Raw genomic sequence first — 21,140 nt, 5'->3', positions numbered from 1 at the left:
ACCTGAACTACACAACTACGCAAGTTCATTGTTTTTAGTAGTGTAACAGTGATATTAGCTGGGTCTTCATTTCTTGAGCTCTAAGTAATATTGATTTGAACCTCCAATTTCAAACATCCTGTGAAAGACTCCCCAGGATTACTGTGAATTTCTAGGGGAACTAAGTTCTCCTCATTAGCTCTAGATCCAAACTCTTGTTTCCTTCTTTTATGAATGGCCTCACTGTCCCTTTTATGTTATTTTTGCTTTACATAATAACAACTGTATTTAGATACTAAACTTATACCTTCCTTTAAGTCCCTCAGTTTCTACTCATGAAAGTAATATTTGTGATCAGTCGATTTTAGTAAAGAAGTCTAAGAAGAGGATTTTGAACTGTAGCAAAAGAACTTTATACTCAAACTGAGACTATCTTAATTTTAGGAATGTGTTTGGTTGCTGTGCCCCTCAGGAATTTTTGCCAGCAATAAACCTCCGACTACTGACTGAGCCTCATTCTGTCATGGTTCCTCTAGTTTTTAGCAATCAATCAATCAATCAATCAATCAATCAACCAATAAGTAAATATTCCTCTTATTGTCTCCAGAGAACAGCCATGTATTTGTTACACACAGTGTCTTACACTGCATCTTAAGCAGATTATTGGGGTGTCTTATTCAGCAGAACAGGTTGTCCTCCAAGGATGGCTTCGACTCCTGCTTGTTATGATAGTAATATGGCAGCTTCTCCCTTTCTATCCTACTCAGATCACTACAGTTTCATGTGAAGCCATGTAGAGAGTCTCTCTGACTCTGTCTCTGCCTCTGTGTCTCTCTCTCAGAATTGATTGAAAAGAGAATAAAGTAAAAAAAAAAAAAAAAACCTGGGCTGACTTGCTTTATTATGTGTCTGTTCCTTGTTTCTCTAAGAGAGTGCAGCAGTGCCCCACTATATGCTCCTTAGGGCACTGCTGTCTTTCTAATGCTTCTACCTTGCCTAGGTGAGGAAGAAATCATTTCTGCACAGAGCCCAACACAAGCCTCCTCTGCCTCACACCTGGGTGCAATCAAATCAGAGCATCCTTGAGGGTTTTGGCAAACATGAAATGGGCGGCCAGCCTCTGATGATCAAGCATAGCAACTCAGATTCACCTGTTGTGTTCTGCTTCACTGTGTGAAATCCACTAAGCAATGCTTTCCTCAATATATGGGATATGCATGACTTCTTTTTCTTCTGCTGTCCTTGTGTGTACCATTTTCTCTGTGGGTAGGATCTCTAGCCTGGTTTTGCAGAATGCTTTATCTGAACTGTATAAAAATAATTTTGTTATTGGGAGCAACTGAGTAGAGTGATGCCTCCTGGTATTTTTTTTTTAAGTCAAGAATAACTGTTGCTGGTCTTAACTGGTGTCAGCCTGTTCTCACTACCCCAACCCCAACTTCTGAGCTCCATGGACATCTCTTCTCTAGTATGCATAGAAAGATCCCTTGAATGGAGGAAACTACATTACCCCTAATTCTTATTTATCATACTGAAAATGGAATACATGTGAGATCCCATAGATCACTGTATTGTATCCCATCACTGAAAGTAAGACTGTGACAAGCTTGAGTCTCCCTTCAGCTCAAGCATAATTCACCACCAGTTCAGCTCTACTGGTCCTGACAGTCAGGAGATTTCTGATGGAAATGATCCTGCACTCAGAACTTCTGAGAGTTTTCGTTTGTCTCACAGGTGAGAGATGTGGAATGGTCTGTTTCATTTAGAAATTCATTCATCCATTTCACAGTATACCTATGTAGTAAAACCCAAGGAAGTTAAATATCTATGAGATGGAATCTCTTGTTAAAAGAGCTTACAGTTCAGTGGAAGAAATGAATTAATCATACCTATCACTTGGCAAGGCCAAGCACCTCCTGGAAAGAACGAGTATTAACTGCATCAGAGCTAGAATGTTTACTTAGGGCATTGTTTGTGGCATCGTTTCCACTTTGGTACATTGGCAAATGGCTCCTTTCTCCCCTCGAAATTCTCAGAAGCCATATTCTGCAGTGTTCCTTTATTTATACAGTTGTCTGCTGTCCTCTCAGGTAGTAATTTTGGCTCCTTCCCACAGCAAAGGACCCCCATCCAATTCCTCTTGCCTACTGACTTCCACTGTCTGTTTTGTCATTCATGGCCATTTCCTTGAAGAATTCTCAAGTAGACCTCATTCAACATCTATGTGGTCCTCTCTGTGTGTTTTTCTAGCACTGTCATTTGTAGACAATTTCTTAAGTATTATGGGTCCAAACTGTGGTCTATAAATTCTAGGCAAATGGCAGAGTTGGATGCTGTGGCAACATAGACCTCACTCCTGGAGAATGCACTCACTTCAAGGTAGCAGTGATGACAGCACCTTCTCTGGTGTGCAGAATGCATAATGTGGAGTGCTGACACCTGGTGACAGTGGTTAAGTGTGTTGGTACCAGGTTGACATGATCACTCCCACCAACTGACACTTGGCCCATGAGAAACAGAGCTATGTAACTGGCATACTTGAAGGGTTATTTTCTTGAAAAAAATTCAACAAGTCAGTACTACAAGGGAGGAGGAGATGTCAAAATAAGCATACAAGAATAGGTTAATGACTCAAATAAATGAAATATGTATATTAGGAAGCTGGTCTATGTGACTCTGGCAGTTAGGGAAGGCTTCATGGAGAAAGTAACCTTTCATACAACTTTTATCATCTTTGTAATGTATAATGTGACTATTTGCCATGTAGGCAAACAAGTTACCTCCAGGTGAATGAAGTGTGATCAAGAGGCTAGAAGCCTAGTGCCTTCTAATGGAGCTGATTGGTTCCTAATAAAATGTTTGAATCTAAAATATTCAGGAGCATTGTGACAGGTCCTATCATCTGAGGCTGTGGCTTTTGTCTTGAAAAACAGGAATAACTTTAACAGGAGCTAGTTCTCATTCACCTTTATATCCTTACCACGCAGCATAGATCCCCACAAAGGGTTCAACAACAGTCTATTGATTAAGTGGTTGAGTGGATCAATCATAAAATTGAGTAGTAATCTTTTGGTTTCTGACTGGCCCCATATCTTTATTTCTAACATTTACCCATCAAGTGTTAACGTGTCTATGACCATATTGTGGTGCATTGGCTTGTGAAGTGGAATACTCTGAAAAGTACAATACAGTAAGGCAGTGTTCTGCTTTACTTAACTGATTATAAAGTAGATAAATGGCAATGTCAAAAATGCATTCCCAATTTCTTTTAATACCTTAGAGTAATGATTCCTAATGGCATTAATGGAACATGTCTGTTTCACTACTTTAGAATTATCTTCAGAATATAAACAAAGGGCCTTCCTTACTCCATAATTTTGAAAATCTTCTCAGATGATTCTGATAGACAGCCAGTTTTGATAACCCCTGTTTTAATATTTAAAATAGGATAAATTTCAAAAACTTCAATTACTGGCGATTTCCTAGAAATGGAACTTGTAGGCAATTTTGGGAAAGAAGTACTGGCCTCTCAGAAAGTCAGCCTTTACCCGGCTCTGCTATCGTATTCCACTACCAGCGTGTTTCATGTGTGTGCTGTCTCTTTTTTGACTGAATGTAGGTAACTCTGTTTGGTGGTTGTGAGTCAGTTTTGGCTTCACGTAAGCTTTCCTGTTATTCTTATCAGCAGAGGTAGGCTATGAATATCCATACTTGGAGATGAAGCTCCACGCACAAAGAAGTTATGAAACTTGCTCAGCAACATATGGGTCATGAGGGAAACTTGAGGCCATGACTGTCTCGCCTCACCTTGCTACCTCTCCTTAGTGACAGATGGTTGTGTGTGTGTGTGTGGGGGGGGGAGGTTACAATATGTCTGGTGCTATGTACCATGCATTCCTAATTCTTTCAACAACCCTCAAAAAAATCAGTCTCTAGTGTCTATATTTTGTGAGTTATCAGCCAAGAACTGATAAACCCCAGGAGATTATTGTCATTTTAATACAGGGCCATTGCCCATTCTGGCAGAGATTTTATGCACTTACTATACCCCAGGACAGTGTTCTCATGGGCATGTAGCTATGTGACATTTCCCAGCATCCCTTGCAGTTAGGTACAAGTTCATGAGTTGGAAGAAATGGATTTACCTCTTACTCTCTACCTGACTGTGTGACCTACACTATTTTTGTTTTTTTTGTATCAGATACCAAACTCACAACTTTGCATTTGCCACTAAACTAATTATTGCTCCTACCAGAATGGGAATAATTTGAGATGACATTTGTGAAAGAAACTAGCAATGCTGCTTACTAAAATTTTTAAATCTAAGACTTTTCAAATGTAGGTAGAGTTTAGCAGAAATTGAAATAAGTATCAAAGAGGAACAATTTGTAGCTTTGAATAGCAAGTTCAGAAAGCCACCATGGCCATGTGAAACAGTGAACTGTAGAGAAGCCTCTAAAGGGAATACTTACATGCATTGTCCTGTGTGACACTGTGACACCTCTGTGAGGCATGTGTTATTTTAACTTCAGAGATGAGGAAACTGAGGCTCATCTGGATTGGAAACAGCTGAGTAAGTTTTGACATTTTTTTTTTTTTTGGTTTCTATTTCTTTCTTGTTTCAGGATAATGATGAAATGAAATGAAGGTCTGGCTTTTCCCCATTGCATGCCAAATATCTAGCACGGGGTCTACTACAGGGCCTGTTTTCACTGTACATTGTTTGCTTAATCTCTCAGAGGAGTTTAAGGGTAACTTTTCTCTTTGTTTTTGCCTGCACACTCTTCATCTCCCCTACAGATACAATTGTAAAACATGTATATTCAGATTTCTGAATTACCTTTCTCCTACAGTTGTTTCCTGTCTTTTGTTCTACAGAAAGGTAAAAAAAGAGGAAAAAGAAAAGAAAGAAAGTTGACAGCATTCAGAAGAGATCCTCACCTGGGACTGTGTTTTGACTTAGAGATGGAACTGGCTTTGAGAGATAGATGGTAGGGTAGTTTAAAACCACTGAGGGCTGACGGCTCCTCCCAGGCCCCTGACAGATATCTGGATGGGATTAGGGCCTCTGATGGTATGAATGAGGATACTATTTCTTGGACATTGAGTGCCGTCACTGATCCAGTTTTGCCATTGACTTACTTATTTTTAAAACCCAAAGTTCCATATCTCAGAAACCTCTATAGTTTGGCCACTCTCTACTGCCATATCTGAAGCGCTACAGTGAAAGATCATTATGTGAATCTTGGCATGGGGAACATGGAGTCCTTCACTTTCACGAGAGCTCAAACATTAAGTACTCAGATTGTCTAAGATGAACTGAAGAACAGAGGCCCTTCCCGTATTTTCTAGACAGTACAAGCCAGATATTCCTGATCTTTTCCCACCTCCCAATGTGATATGGAATACATTTCTTGCTTTCTGATGAAGATCAAGAACTAGATTTAATCTTACTTCGAAGAGGAGACAGTGCAACATTTCTTTTACCTAAGGAGGTGAGCCAACTCCTGCTACAAAAGACTAATTCAAAAGCCCTTATCTAAATAATGGTAGAGCTACCATTTGAACATAATGCCTTAAACATTTTTCTCTCCTTTAGGAGGCTCACTGGCCTCAAACTGAATGAAGTAGAAAATAATTTGTCCAGTCAAATGGACTGCTGAATGTACTGTTCTTCACAGCTTTTTCTGTAGTTTATCTGATTGATTTGATTTACCTAGCATCAATTTCCTGACTCCAAGTCCACATTTCTCAGACTGACATTTGAGAATCTTCTGGATTTAGCCCTAACCTATCTTTTCAGGCTTACAGCCCGTGACATCTTCCAGGAGGGCAAGCAAAGCGACTTCATGCTTTCTACCCCTGTATCTCCCGCTCCTTGGCTTTTACCTTGGAGTGCCCTTTCCTTTAACCTTCCTTATCCCGCCATCTTTAAAATTCCCACAAAGGCTTTCTTGACTCTTTCTTCTGATTTCCTACAGTTAAGTGTACTCTGCATTCTGTTATGCCACAGTAACTTGGTTCTGTTTACTGAGTTCTAGTTCCTTTGTGGGCAGGGAACAGGCCATGCATTTTATTTTATAACCTCCAAGACAACAATGTACACACAGTAGGCTCTGTAAATATTTGTGAAATGCTGTGGAGAGGATGGGGCACATCTTTCACTTTTTGTTAGGATATGACTTGGAATTGGAACAAGGCTAATTTGGTAGGGAGCATTTGAAGAAAATCAGAACTTTCATTCTATGTGTCCCTGAAAATCTCAGGAGTCTGACACTGATCTCTCTGACCTTACGCCAAATGTTAGGACACACCTCCCTGTGGTTTGAAAGCCCACTTGGAGACTTTCTTTCCAGCCTACCTTTAACTGATGGAGGCAGACACTCAGAAAATGCTCTGGATCGGATCTCTTGGCTGCTGACTTCACAGAGGTCCACATTTTTAAGTGGGAATATCCATTACGTAAACTTACATGGCCTTTTCTTCTGTCTGGAGATGAGACTGGGGAGGAGATGGGGAGAGAAGGGAAGGACAGTGACTCTGAGTCCAAGACAGTGGCTGTGTGAACAAGCACTCAGTGAGAGGCCAGTTCTGCCTCCCTCACCACACAGGCCTCTTCCAAATGTCCCTGATGTAGACTTCTCCAAACCAAACCAAACACCTGGAGAAAAAGTAATTTTGTGGCTAATTCTCAGTACTGTAGACCCTTTGCCAGCATGGAGACCCCTCACCAGATATTTAAAGAAAAACAAAGCAAAACAACAAAACCCTTCAGGATGACTGCTTGCCCTTTTCTTTTCTTTGCCTTTCTTCTTTTTTTCTTTTCTCTTTATTCATCAGCGTATTTATCTCCATGTTGTCACTGTATCTGGAGGCTAAGGGTTTTTTATTTTGTTTTGTTCGCATTTGTCTCCTGATTTTTGTCATCTGTGCTATATTTCTTTAGGATGTCTTTTCTCTAATTCCTTTTTTGGATTTTGGGAGAAATCAATAGACTGGAGTGATTCTAAGGCTTGATGCTTTGGACCTGGCTAAGCACCTCAACATTACTTCATACAAATTCTGGAAATTAAATTCTGTAATTAGAACATTTTTTCTTTTGTAAGTGGGCCACAAAATAAGACAAAGCCCCAAAAGTTTGCCTTTATTAAGAGGATGGTGGTGAATTAGAGCTTAGATCAGGACACCTTGGGTCCTGGCTGCTACTTCCCGTCCTGGGATACAGGATACTGTCAGTGATTCAGGATGGCCAGGACTGTCCATCAGAATTTCAAGTAAGAAAATTAAAGCTCTACTCTTCCCTCAAGCCTTGAATTCTTCCTCATGTCAGAAACTATAAAAACTGTAAAGCTTAAGAGCTGTGTACATTTAAAAAAAAATCTGTAGAAAACCATAGTAATTCATGTAACAAGGCAAGGCCTGTGAGGAATACAGCAAGAGCCATGTCAGCTGAAAAAGCAAATGAATCAATGAAAAAGAAAAGAACTACAGGAATTGGTATCTCACCCTCTGGAGATCCTTCTTTATTTTACTTAGACTGAAAACAAGGCATCAGTACTTAAAAAACCTAGAGGAAGCTGGAGGAACAGCTCAGTGGTTGGGCTAGGACATGCTTACTATGCACTCAGGTCTTGGGTTTGATCCCCAGAACCCAAGACAAAAAGAAACACAAATGAACCACAAAAAGAGAGAGAGAGAAAAAAGAAAGAAAGAAAGAAAGAAAGATGACAACAACATCATAGGAAAAATCAACCTGTAGCATCCCTGAAGAACATTTTGTAATTGTTGTACAACCCTACTCCCTCTAAAGTCTTGTTGACCATAAAGCAGTCTATAGTCTGAAAATTAATAAAAACATATTCTTCTCTTTGAAAAATAAACCTGTTGAATGGTCTTCTTCCTCCCTTAAATTGTGTGATAGAAGAGCCTGAGTTAAAGAAACAGGTCTTTCAGCAAATAACTTCATGTCTTGGAAAAGTTATTTAAATTCTCTGGAGGTCTGCTTTATTTTAAATTGAATGAATTATTAAAAATTGCATGATTCTATACTAGGGACTTATATTTTGTGGATTTCTATCAGAGACAGGAGTTGAATTGATATAGTAAACAGAAATAAAGAACGGAAAACCCAAAATATTACTGGGCTAAGGGAGTTTGCTTTTTTCTCTTTCTACTTTCATACATTTCTACTTTTTGCTTCCAAATGGGAGAATCATAGTGGCCACATGAAAATCTCATTAGGGCCAATATCTTAGGTTCATAAAAGACAACCAAAATTTTAGTTCCATCTACTTGAGGCCCCCGGGCCAAACTGGAACTGAATGTCCTAATTCGTATTGAATTACCTGAGAAGAAACTATGGGGATCTTTTGATGTAAACAGGAGTATTCACACCAACATGTTCTTAGTAACATTAAAGCAGCCAGTTCCAACTTGGATTCTGTGTGCTTCCAGCAGCTCTGCACTAATGTTGATGTAAGTGAGTCCAGCCTGCTCTTGTGGTAAGCTCAAGGTTCACCATCATTGATTTTCAATGTATTGTATCAAAGGCTAGGGCTGCCAGACACATGACACCCTGAACAAGGACAGGATATGAAAAAAGGCTCTGTTTGGGTAACAGGATATTTAGAATGTTACCTGCATGGTATAAAGATGGCCCTAATCCTGGAGTTATCATCAGAGAATCAATCAATATTTATTGAAGACCAGCCTAGGTTCTTGGGACATACACTGAAGATGTTTCCTAAAGGGGCATTTGCATGTTTCAAGTTTTTCCAAAGTCTAGATTTTGAATTAATTTTATCAAGCAAACTGGCCACTGTGCTACTTTTATAAAAGAGAGTAGCTGAGCTGTTTATATTTTCTAGCATTTTTGGGGGCTCCTTACAAGATGTACTAAGGTTTCTGATTAACTACCCACTGATATCTGACTTGATTAGAGGATCTAGATGTCAGTATTTCTCTTTACACTAAATTCCAAGATTTTTGTTACCCTCTGAAATGTGAACAGGACATCAACTTTTTAAAAAGATGCTAATATTTTAAATCAAGTGACTTCGTTAATATTCGAAGGAGCTCATTCTAACACTGTCACCTGGACCCTGACTGATGGCTGATGATACCCACAGCACACTTCTATCCAGGGAGCTATTCTTCCCCAGACAAGGCCTGTGCAAGAGCTGCCGGGAGCTCAGAAACTGGCTTGATATTCTGGCAGCAGTGCTCTAAGAAAGGCTGTCTCTCACTCCAAGGTTTTTCAGTCCATAAACCATCAGCAATTTGGTTGTGGAAGACCCCGGCAGAAACAACAAGAGAAAATTGAAAACACATAAGCACATTTTGCTGGGTTTAATAGCTCTGCTCCCTCTCCCTACCTCCGGTACCTTAGGCATAAATTGCTGACCTCTATTTAATTTTCTGAACTGCAAGAATTATGGGCCCAAAGTTCAGTGAATTGGAAGAGGCAAGCTTTTATGCCTCTGAGCCAGCTTCCCCATCAGCATTAAGTCTACAAATAAAAGCAACGTTTCTATTTATACTTCCTGGGGTTTGTGTATTAGGGAAGCCAAGCGCATCCTGCCACTCTGCGAAGGTGACTGCCTGGTGAAATCTGTGTCCAGGTAATGCGACGGAGCCTTCTAATCTGGGCCAGAGGAAACAAGCAAAGCAGATGGACAAGAGATATTAAAAATAACACACGCAATTTCATTCGGAAACGGGCACCTGCTCAAACAGTGTTTGTTTGATTCTCCTGCTGGCTGTGGGTAGCAAATGTGAGTGAGGGAAAGTCTTACACACACACCCTTCCGAGGTCCTCACCTCTAATCAGGGCAGGCCTGGAAAAGCAAGGAGCTTCCTGTACACAGTGATGGGTCAATGTGGCATCTTTTTCTGATTCCAGATCTAATAGGAGTTTGATTCTGGCCACCTCCAAGAAATTGGAGCCTCACACATCTACATCTTGTCTTCTTATGGCTCTCCCTGTCACTTTCCAAAAGATGATCTTTACATCTAGTTCTGTCTCTGTTTTCGCCTCCAGCTCTGATGTCTTGCATGAACATGATCATTTAAGACTACATACACATATTCCCCTGGTAAGACTACCAGTAAAAGTGGAGACTTCTCTGCTCCCCTGGAATCCTCCGCAATGGACGCATTTATGCAGATTTGTTGATGGCAGTTGTGTGTCAGATTTAGAGCTAAGCTCATGGGAGCTGGAGAAGCTTATGTTCAATCCTTCACTAATGTCCAGTTTTATCCCCCCTCTTCACGTTTGTGGCAACGCTTTGCCTCATGTACAATGTTTTTCCTATTTCTACAAAAACCTTTGGTTTTCTACTCCTTTCCTCTTCCCCATTTCCCACAAACAAATTCTCACCATGATGGAGGTGAACCTATGTCAGATGCCTTTTCCAAGGGAGGGGCTTTGCATGTTGCTGGGTCTTTCTGGAAATAATACTTCTGCCAAGCGTATGAGTCAAATGGTGAGGACTTTAGGCCTCTTGGAACTATTTTGGGGGCAAATAGTGGTACAGTTTGAAATATTCCCAGAGATTCTACCTTGGCAAAGGGCTTGGCTTAGGACCTCATCACTTTAAGCTATTTTACCAAGGGTGAGTCCAGAGTAAATTTAATATGCAACCTCACCCACTGGACAGATACTGATATAAGTTATTTTTCTTCAAACCACTTGAAGAACTCAAACTCCATTTGAAATGGTTTGCTGCTCAATTGTGGTGCTACTGTTGTTTCTATTTGAGCAAATAACCACAAGTTACAGAGATTTTGCACTCCATCCCTACCACTTTAGCAACCAAGCTGATGCTTTGGTAAAGAGTTGCCACCTCAGATTTTCTTCCAAAGAACTTCTGTCATTGCCTCAAACTTGAATGCATGCATCACTTGAAGATTTTGTTAAAAGGCATATTCTGATTCATGAAACTGCTGAGATGTTTCAGTACTAACAAACTCCAGATGCTGCTGCTGCTGGTGCCCAACAAACTTTGAGAAGAAAAGGTCCAGACCTGTGCTGTCCAACACAGGGTCACCCACCAGGAGCCTATGTCTATTGCCTGCTCTGCATAGAGACTTGCTTCAAGTGTAAGTACACACCGCATTCTTCAGACTTAATATATAAAAGGGAAGTTTATAGATACTTCATAATCATTTAAAGATATTGATTTGCATTTTCTGAAGTGATATTTTGGATATACTTGATTATAGAAAATCTTAATATTATATATATACACATATAATTTTAAAAACAAAATGAAAAAAATAGAAATGATGCTACAGAATTTCAAAACAAAATAATAGGATATTAATCTTGGTTAATACATTGTGTATTATCTTTAAAGTAGTTGTTTGGATTACAAGATTTAGGCATGAAAAATAAACTATCCAACAAACTGTTCTTTGTGATGAACTAACAAAGATTAATAGATAGTTATCTATCTTGTACACACACACACACACACACACACACACACACACACACACAAAATCTTTTCCCTTCTCTTCTCCTTTCCTTGTCCCCTATCCCAGGTATTCTTCCCTTTTGAGCAGTTTCTTTCCCTTTCACTTTCACAATATTTATTGTATATTTTGAATCTTATTTACTTATTCAGCTTTTTACCCTAGGAAGACAATTATACATGTGAATCTGATTTATTCCATTTATGAGTATGGATTTTACAAGAATAAATGTATTTCTTTCAGCTGTTTTTGCTTACTTTTTAAAAACATGACTACCGGAACATTTTAAACTATGCACAAGCCTTGCGCTGAGTTTCTATTGGACAGCTGTGATCTCCGGGAAGCAGCAGGGGAGTGAGGAGCTGCTTCTGCAGGATTCTGCTGTCTGGAACCTCCTTGCCTTTCAGCCCTCCTGTCGCAGGTTTTGACTCCTGTTGGCTTCCTGCCTATTTTCCCTGGCTTCTAATGATAGCATCTAGGCAGACTGTGATCTGCATGTTCCCTGGGCCCAGCCTACTCGCTTCTATTCCAGTCTTGACCTCTCTCCACCTCATCTAGATGGTGGATCAAGTCTGCTCAGATTGGACGAACCATTTTGGTTGCTTAGAACAGGGAAAGAACATGTTGTAAGTATCAAGTTGGCTTTAAATAAGAAAAAGATAAATAATGAACAGAGATGAAGGTATAGTGACTTAAACTGATAGAATAGGCTTGCAGTTAAAAGCAAATCATTTTACTTAGGATTGTTAATGTAGGAGAGCCTGTTGTAGCATGAACAGAAGATGATCTGGACCTGAGAGACGTATGTGAGAGGCATGTGTTTGAGTAAAACTACCTACACATAATAGTTTGCCTCTGGCAGTGGCAAAAGATCTCTCAAATTCAGAACTCTTTTACCATGGGTAACCATTCCAAACTGACAAACTGAGACTACTGAAATGATTCCATTGCAAACATGTAGTGATGTGATTTTGGTAGAATATGGAAAGAAAGAAGAGAAAGAAGTTGATCAAAAAGTTGGAATGGAAGTGATTTGCTCTGGGAATACTGCTCAAATTATAGTTACACCTTTTGTAAATTGCTAAATGTCTGGCTCAGTTGGACGGAGAAGATCCTAGTTGCTCTTTATCATGTTCTTGATGCTCCAGTTTCTAGGGAGAATCAGATAATTGAAGGAGATGCTTGATGGCTGCAGTGAAACACCAAGCAGAGAGGAACAGAATAGCTATCCACGAAGGGGAGAATAATTTGGAGAAGGAAGTAAAAAAGGAGTAAAAAGTAAAATATGAAAGGAAGCATCCACAATGAAAGGAACATGTTCTCTTCATTTTCTCTGACACTGCTGCTGGAAGGCTGATGAGATAGCTAAGGTTCAAGCAGGCAAACAGGACAGTGAGCCAGAAATATGTGTTGAGATTACAGAGCAGTAACAGAGGAGACCAAATTTAGTCTTGACGACTGGGGAGACTTTACCTATCTAATTTTGCTAATCTCTAGATTCCTAAGAGCTAAACTAAAAGTTTTCTATCTGGCTTCATCTATTATTCTTCTGAGTTCTGGTCTCCCTCCCAGTTACACTTTCCATGATAACAAAGACACAACACGCAAAGAACATGTTGCTCTAAAGCCACATGAGAAACACAGAGCTGGTGCTGAGTTTTTGACTTGTGTACTCTTTTTGTAGGCAGGCTGAGACCACATGCGAGAACCAGGTCTGAGAGAGAAACAGCTTCTCTACAGTCATGAGAATGGGATCAGACAGACCCCGATTTTAATCCTAGTTATGTCACTTATCAGCCCTGTGGCCTTTTCAGAGTTTATATGATTCCTCATGTATACCCTGCTGGTAAGACAATTTTGTGTTCTTTGGATTTTTGAGACATGAATAAGGTGCTGCACACACAGTGCTTGGCATAGCGCCTGGTGCAGAGTAAATGCCGCCTGTTAATATTTAAAAGGGAAGGCAGGAAGCCCTGAGGACACATTCCATCTCCTATTTGGATCTTGATGGTCTCTTGACAGGTGATTTCTTAGGACCTCCTACTGTAAGACCTTGTGAGAACACATAAGGCTAGACTCTGGGCTGATGGGAGACGGGATCTTCACTAATTAGACTAATTAACAACCCATCCTAACAGCCTGTGAGGTTACACTGTCAGGGTATCTCCACTCACTAGAAAAATAATAGCATCATTAGCAACAACCTGTTCTGAAGAGGCAGCCACCTGCTCATTTTGTCATGTGTTTTCTTTCTTTGGGAAAAATAACAGGTTGTGAGGATGTTTTGCCTTGGACAGCTAGGTAAGGTCTGGGTGAGCTGTTCTGTACTTTTCTTAAAAGTAATGATTATAATAATAATGTCAGTGACAGCATTAGTAGTAATAGCATATTCAGTTCTTGATGGTACAGTGATGCTACATAACACTCCTGAAACTTCAGTGGCACATGACAAAATAGTTTCATTAGTTGATGAGTATTTTTTGGGATTAGTTGGTCAGACTAGGCTTGTCTTGGCTAGACAAGTTCACTTCAGGTTGGCTGAACAGCTCTGCTGATTTGGGTTAGATCTGTTTACCTCTGTGAGTCTGGCTCCATAATGGTCTCAGCCAGGGTGACTGGGGTCACTCATCTCTGTTGCTTGATTCTGTCCTCAAGACTAGGGAACAGAAGCAAGAGAAAGGATGCCCAATCCCATAAAACCTTTTCAAACTAGGATTGGATATGTACAGTCTATATTGGCACCAATTTAAGCTCTTTTCATATATTATCTCATTTAATCTGCACACACAGTTCTATGAGAGAAGTTCAATTACAATCTTGATTTTGTGGGTGAGGGCTTTCACTGGGATGAAATATCTGAGCATACACAACTTGATGGAGAAGAGGTTTATTTGGCTCATGACTTTAGAAGGGTTGGTTCCAAGGCAAAAAATTACATGATTAAAGGGCATGGCAGGGGAGTCCAGCACAGGGCAACCAGAAAGTAGAGAGTGCAGGAAGAGCCGGGGAGAGGGAGGGAGGGAGAGAGAGAGAAAGAGAGAGGGAGGGAGAGAGAGAGAGAGAGAGAGAGAGAGAGAGAGAGAGAGAGAGACAGAGAGACAGAGAGGGAGATAGAGAGATAGAGAGACAGAAAGACAGAGGGAGAGAGAGAGAGAGAGACCAACAGAGAGACAAAAACAGAGGCAGAGACACAGAGAGAGACAGAAAGAGAGAAGGGAATGAGAGAAAAAGCAATTCTTTTCAAAGGCACCCTCCCAGTGACAGTGACATGCCTAGTCTAACTGGTCCCTACCTCCTAGCAGCACATTCAACTACAGCAGTACCTTGATTTACAAACACTTTTGTTTGTGAGCAATTTGATTCACAAACAAAAGTGTTTTGAAGCCAAATGTGATGGCACATGCCTGCAATCCGAAGGCGGAAGCAGGAGGATTGTCATGAGTTTAAGGCCAGTCTAAACTGTAGAGTGAAATCCTGTCTCAAAAAACAAAAAATTCACTTCAGGTGACAAACATAACTGCAGTCATCTTCCCTGCAGAAATACAATTGTGGCTATCTTTTCAAAAATCGTGGAACAAATGAAGTTTTTGAACTGAGGCACAACTGTATATAAACTCATCAATGGATTAATGCACTGATGAATTTGGCACTCCATGATCCAATCACCTTCCAAAAATTTCATTTCTGAACGCATATTACTTTTGGTGGACACATTATTAGCTAAGCCATAACAAGGGCTGAGGCTTGGCAAAGATGTATGTACACTTAGTACTGGGTACTTTACTCTAGACATCATCCATGTAGACTCCATGATACACGTTTTGCATTCATGATCCCTTTGAAGTAGAACAGAAATTTTCCTAGGGGATTTGTTTCCTAAGTAGACCATTTTTATAGACTTCCTGGAGTTGGTTATTAATGGGCCTAAGCATGTTATGTAAATAATTTTATACTCTAATTGCTCCTTTTTTCTGAGTACACTTGGTAAAGCTTCAATTTTGTTTGCAGTACCGAGTCTGTGGCTGCCTGTGGGCCATTCCTTCTGCCCTACTTTTCTCCAAGGCAGTGGACAAGTGAATGGGCCCAAGTCACCTGTTGCACCATCTCGTATCTCTGATCCACTCTCTGTAATGATTCCCTTGGATGTCAGTGATTTTTTTCTTACCATTTCATCTGACATTTGTTTTGAATGGGTGGCCTGAATATAGGAAGTATTCACTCAATCCCATAGTCCAACTTATTTAAAAATTTCTGAACACCTGTTCCATCAGGTGTTGATGTACTGAATTAGAATACAACTTACACTTTGTCCTTGCACCGAGTTCTGTGTTTTCCTTCTATGTTTAGTGCTTAAGAAGCCAAGACTTTGATTAAATGATAAGGGAAAGAGCACGAGTCTTCCAAGGCAAGAGGTGTGTGTTAGAGAGAGAGAGAGAGAGAGAGAGAGAGAGAGAGAGAGAGAGAGAGAGAAGAGAGAGAGAGAATGTGAATTGGCTAAATAAAAAAGTAAAATTAATTTGGAAAAAATTAATAACCACTGTACTTCCTTAAGTGTAGAAGGAAAATCTTTTAATTTCTTGGTAAAAATACCTCCTCAGATGCCTTAATCCAGGTTTCTCTGTTGTACGGTGGAGAACATGTCCTCCACAAACACTGAGTAGGCAGCCTCAGCCTAGATGAAGCATCTTTGGTTGTTAACGATGAGACTTTGAAAGCCTTAGTTCTGCTGCCTAGACTGACAAGGTGACCTGGACCTTCTTGCCTTCGGATCTCTCCCTGGACCTCTGCCATCCCTTCACCTTCACTGACTCCTGCATCAGTCCAGTCTCAGGCTTGACACTTTCTTCTTCCTTCTTGAAATTTCAGGTCCTGAGCGCAGCCATACATCAGGCCTACTTGCTTGCCTTCCTTCCTTCCTTCCTTCCTTCCTTCCTTCCTTCCTTCCTTCCTTCCTTCTTTCCTTCTGCCCTTTGAGACCTTGAAGTTTAAGAAAGATTTGCTCCCACAATCTTATTCATCATTTCAACACAGTGACTCAGAGTGCTCTGACCTTAGTTTGGGCTCATTGCTTCTCACCTTCCCTTTACTATTTCCCCCCAGGTACACAGCCCTGAGTGTCAGGATTGCCTCTTCCAAGCCCCCTCTTTTTACTGTCCCATTCATGTCTCATAGAGTAGGTGAAGTCCTAGAACCCACTCTTCATGTGTCCTGAGAGGCTTCAGGTGCCCAGAGTAAGCACAGCACTGCACATGTATTATTACATTTAATCCTCAGAACGACCTGTGAGGTTAGTACCATTATCTTTTCCATTTTACATACATGGAAATCAAAACTTCAGGAGGTGAAGACATTCATCCAAGGCCACAATGATAGTAAATGACCATGCCGGGCTCTAGAACCACATCTCAAGCACACCATGGTCTGTACCTTGATCCACTGTTCTCTAACACACATTTCCTCATGAAAGACAAACCACTTTGTATTTTCCTGTGAACAGCACCCATGACTGCTTTTTAGAGGTAAGGGGCGAGATTAAATTCATGACCTTTCTTTTCTCCCTTTTGAATCACCTTGTTTTTATTCTCAGTATCTTCCCTTGTGCCTTCTTCCTAGCCTACTGTTTCTCTGCACAGCTCACACTCAGATAACACCTTTCTAAAGTCCCTTCACTGGGGCTGGGGATTTAGCTCAGCGGCATAAGTGCCTGCCTTGTAAGCAGGCAGTTGTGAGTTCGATCCCTGGTACCGATAAAAACGAAAAATACAAAAAAAAAAAAAAAAAAAAAAAAAAAAAAAAAATAAAGTCCCTTCACAGCCTTGGTAGGTGACATTTCACAAGTTCAAACACTATAAACTTTGTCAGCTTTTCATTTGTGGATCTTTGAAAGGCAGACTCATAAAAAAGGCCAGCCGAGATTCTGGTTCTAAAAGTCTCACAGTGTGTTTTTGCTAGGCCTCACAGGTTTAAAAAGTTTTGGCTAAAATTATGGCTGTTGTCATAACCTTTACGGATTAGTCTTCAGATTTCTGAGGAGACTTCAGTCATCCCCAGCCTTTTTCTTTTACTCACATGCAAATGCCTTGGCTGGTGCTTAGGCTTTCCCAGTGAGGGATGAAACTAGTATTCAGACTCAGGAACTGCTAAGTAAAGGCCTTCGGCCTTTGTTTCCCTTCTGGGTAAGCCCCTCACCAAACTCTCTCAGTTCAAATGTCACAGTGTGGATTCTCTCAGGGAGGCAAGAGCCATTTGGACAGTAGAGCTCAGAGAATGTGAGTTGCTCCCAGATGGCGCAGCTCAGGTGACTGCCAGAGTTGGTACGGAGCACAGGACATGAGCTGGGGCTGGATGAATTATAGGGAACTGAGGCAGTAAGGAGTTGGCAATGGCAGGTGAAGGCAAACACAATAAAACACAGGCTCAAGAGATGGAGACCTGATCCACCAGAAACCTCAGAAGCCACCCTCAGTGGAGCAGATCTCTCATAAATGGGCTCAGTTTCTGTTCAGCTCTGAAAATCTTTACTGTACGCCTGCTTGTTATCCAGGCTCTGTTCTAGTGTCTAGGGACAATAGGCAGTCTAGAGTGAAGGGGAGATGTAGGAAGCAAAGAATATCCAGTGTACTGGAATGATTGCCACCGAGGACTTTCCCTAAGAAGCTATGTGATGCTCGAGACATGAGGATAGGAGACTTGTACACTAGGCTGCTTCAAAGAACACTCTTTCTTCTGGGCCTCCAGGAACTTTGATCATGTGATCTCCTGCTCTGGATCCCATATGGATCTGGTTTCATCGTCGGGACACTCATGCTGTGCAGGAAGTCACAGGACATGTTAACTGTGCTCATGCTTTCTTTGAGATGTGATCTTGTATTGCTGTTGGAAGGAGACACGAAGAACTGATAGCCTTTTTGCTATTTAAATGGATTTCCCCATGTTTTTCGGAGACTGGTAGGTAGAGCTCCAACCTCTGTGATCTTTCTCATCTGAGTCTGCTGAGGAGGGCTCCAGGCTTTTCCACAGAAAGATGAGGAAAGAGAAGGGAAATTTGCTTCTAAGAATTTCTTCTCCATAGTAATCAAACTTTCTCATATTTCCTTAACTGATTCTATTTTATTTTTTTAAAGACCTCTAGGGGTGCACAGATAATAACAGACCCTACCTTAGATTAGCTTGCATGGTCACTGGAGAGAAGAATATCAATTGAAAGACATTGCAATAAATGCTACTTTAAAGGCTTACAGGGTTAGGGTTGGGGTTAGGGTCAGGCAAGTAAAGAAAGTTACAGATTTAACTGCTCCTTCACTGAACTGTAGGGCTTCTGAGGTTTCTGGTGGGTCGGAGGACAAAATGAAGCTGAATATGATTTCGTATGAGACTTAGCATGTTTACCAATCTCTGAGCCATATGGCCAGGTACGTTGCCCTACCTAATTTAAACCAGGAAAAATAAGAACTGCAACACCCACCAGAAAAATGTATCAGTAGCATTATGTGGCATACATGTCTCACGAGACTGCCACAGCCTCGATCAGATTTTTGAGTAGTAAGGAATTTTGCTTACTACCTCGGCCCAAGATCTTACAACTACTTAGAGCCCCTATTGCCTCTGGTTTCTGTAACTAACATTTTCAAGTCATAATTGGAAGCAAATTGTGGTATTGGGAGGTCAAGTAACAACATTTGTATATATAATTCTCAATACTGTTTACATACAGGAAGCCCAGTATGGGGCAAATTACTACTTAAGCAAGGATAGTTCTCTGGATGATATTTAGAAAGGTGATGGCTTGTTGGAAATGGTTCTACATATCTTTGTATTATCTTAGACATGCACAGTTAAGATCACTATTGAAGAATATGGGCTTCAGGTTAACCATCAAAACCACTGAAAATGCAGTTAGAAGTTGTTATGTGACTTTCCCACTTGGGGATCGTGCTAATGTGTTTAGTAAATACAGATGTGTCTCAACTTATGATAGGCTGACATCCTGACAAACACATTGTAAACCAAAAATATGTTAAAAATGCATGTAATGTATATGACTTACCCAATATCATCTACCATCAATAACTTTGTGCCACTGAGGATGAAAAGCCATGCACTGAACCATTGTAAGTCAAGAACTTCTTGTACATATATAAAAACTCAACAGAAGGATCTACATAACATTTTGGCCTAGGTTTAAATGATCAATGGGGAAAGTCCTGGTACTTTCTGGAAAATAGTGAGGATGGTGTTGATGTCACAATGACTGAAGATTACAACTGGCTTCAGGCTTGTTGGAGGCAACCGTACAGTGTATGAACAGTCCATGACATGAATTTTCTTATATTATGTTTGACTCTAGAGCATTCTGCCAAACATCTGTGTAGATGTAAAACCCATATATGCTGATGAAGAGCAAATTCTACTTTAAAATAAATATTTCCACATATTTTTGGTGTTCTTCAACTGCACATTTTTAAGAATTCAGCTACCATGTTCTTGAAGGAAGTTTTTATTTTTTCACAAAATTTACTATGAATCGTCCTCCATTTTGGGAAGTGAAGCCATTGATGACAATGCAGTCTCTGGTATTTGAGTCTCTGATACAAACATCTGTATCAGCATGCCTATGGAGATGTTGGGGTCAGACTGCCTGCAAATTCATGTTAATGTATTTCACTAGCTCTTAGTTCAAAATGTCAGTATTAGATAAAGAAAAATATCTGTAATTTTTCTTGAATACTTTTGTATTTCTCCTTTCTTCCCTTCCTCCCTCTTTGCTTCCTCTCTCCCTCTCTTCTTCCCTCCTTTCCATTATTTCCTCCTTCCTTCTTCCTTTTTACCTGTCTGTCTTCCTTTTTTCCATTTTTTTTTAAAGACAGGGTCTTATTGTGCTGGCTAGACTGGTCTTCAGTTTCTCCATTCAAGGAATTCTCCTGTCTTGGTTTCTTGAATAGTTGGGATTACAGAGGTATACTATCATGCCCTTTCATATTTCTTCTGAATTTGAACTTACTCATAATAAGTAAATTCAAGCATTCAAGCACTCATTGTCCTCTAATGTAGTTGTGCCAAAAATATTTGCAAATTACATCTTAACACTATTTTGCTCTAAATTATTTTCTTTCATATTTTTTATATTATCAAAAGAGAAATACATTCTTTTAAAATTTAAGTGAGGTCATACTATGTTTGAATTTTCAATACAAAATATTTATTCTACCAGTGAAAATTCCAAGGCTAAGAGGATTGAGAACAACAGATGTACCCTGATCTGGGTGGATATTCTTGACAGATTTCAGAAGATCTGAATGCTGATAAAAGATATACATCAAAGACAAGGCTCAAGAAGTTTCAGTAGAAGTAAGGACTCCTGGCAGAAAATTAATGTACATTTTGCCTGTGTCCTGAGACTCTGTGGAAGACAAAGATTAAGGGAACTAGGTTAATCAATCTGGTGAAGGAAATTTCAGGGCAGCCCTATATTCAGGCTGTAGGATGGGTTCTGCTGAAGGCTTTTATTCAGCTCTATACTGAAAATCAAGAGCAAATGGTGCAGTTGAACAATTTGGAAAATTTTGAGTTTGTCCAGTAAGGAAACACTGATAAAATTTGGCCCTCCAAAGAGAAGCAGAGGAAGAACTTTTTTGCTAAAATGATTAGCATTAAAAAGAAGTCAAGTATTCTATAATAAACCATCA

The 21,140-nt window shown here is 40.2% G+C and overlaps 1 long non-coding RNA gene across 2 annotated transcripts in view; it reads right to left on the bottom strand.

Annotated features, from left to right (window-relative positions):
• LOC134473969 (uncharacterized) overlaps positions 1-21,140 on the bottom strand; it is a 118,740-nt gene that overhangs the window by 77,021 nt on the left and 20,579 nt on the right. For both annotated transcript variants that reach the window (XR_010044477.1, XR_010044478.1), the window contains exon 3: positions 6,341-6,480. This is a non-coding gene — a long non-coding RNA (uncharacterized LOC134473969). The remainder of the gene's footprint in view (positions 1-6,340; positions 6,481-21,140) is intronic.

Source organism: Cavia porcellus, unplaced genomic scaffold (assembly GCF_034190915.1).
Source record: "Cavia porcellus strain 051 isolate PalLab524CR breed Dunkin Hartley unplaced genomic scaffold, mCavPor4.1 scaffold_29, whole genome shotgun sequence".
NCBI lineage: Eukaryota > Metazoa > Chordata > Mammalia > Rodentia > Caviidae > Cavia > Cavia porcellus.
The sequence above is the reverse complement of the archived record's forward strand: the minus strand, read 5'-3'. Positions and strand labels throughout refer to the sequence as shown.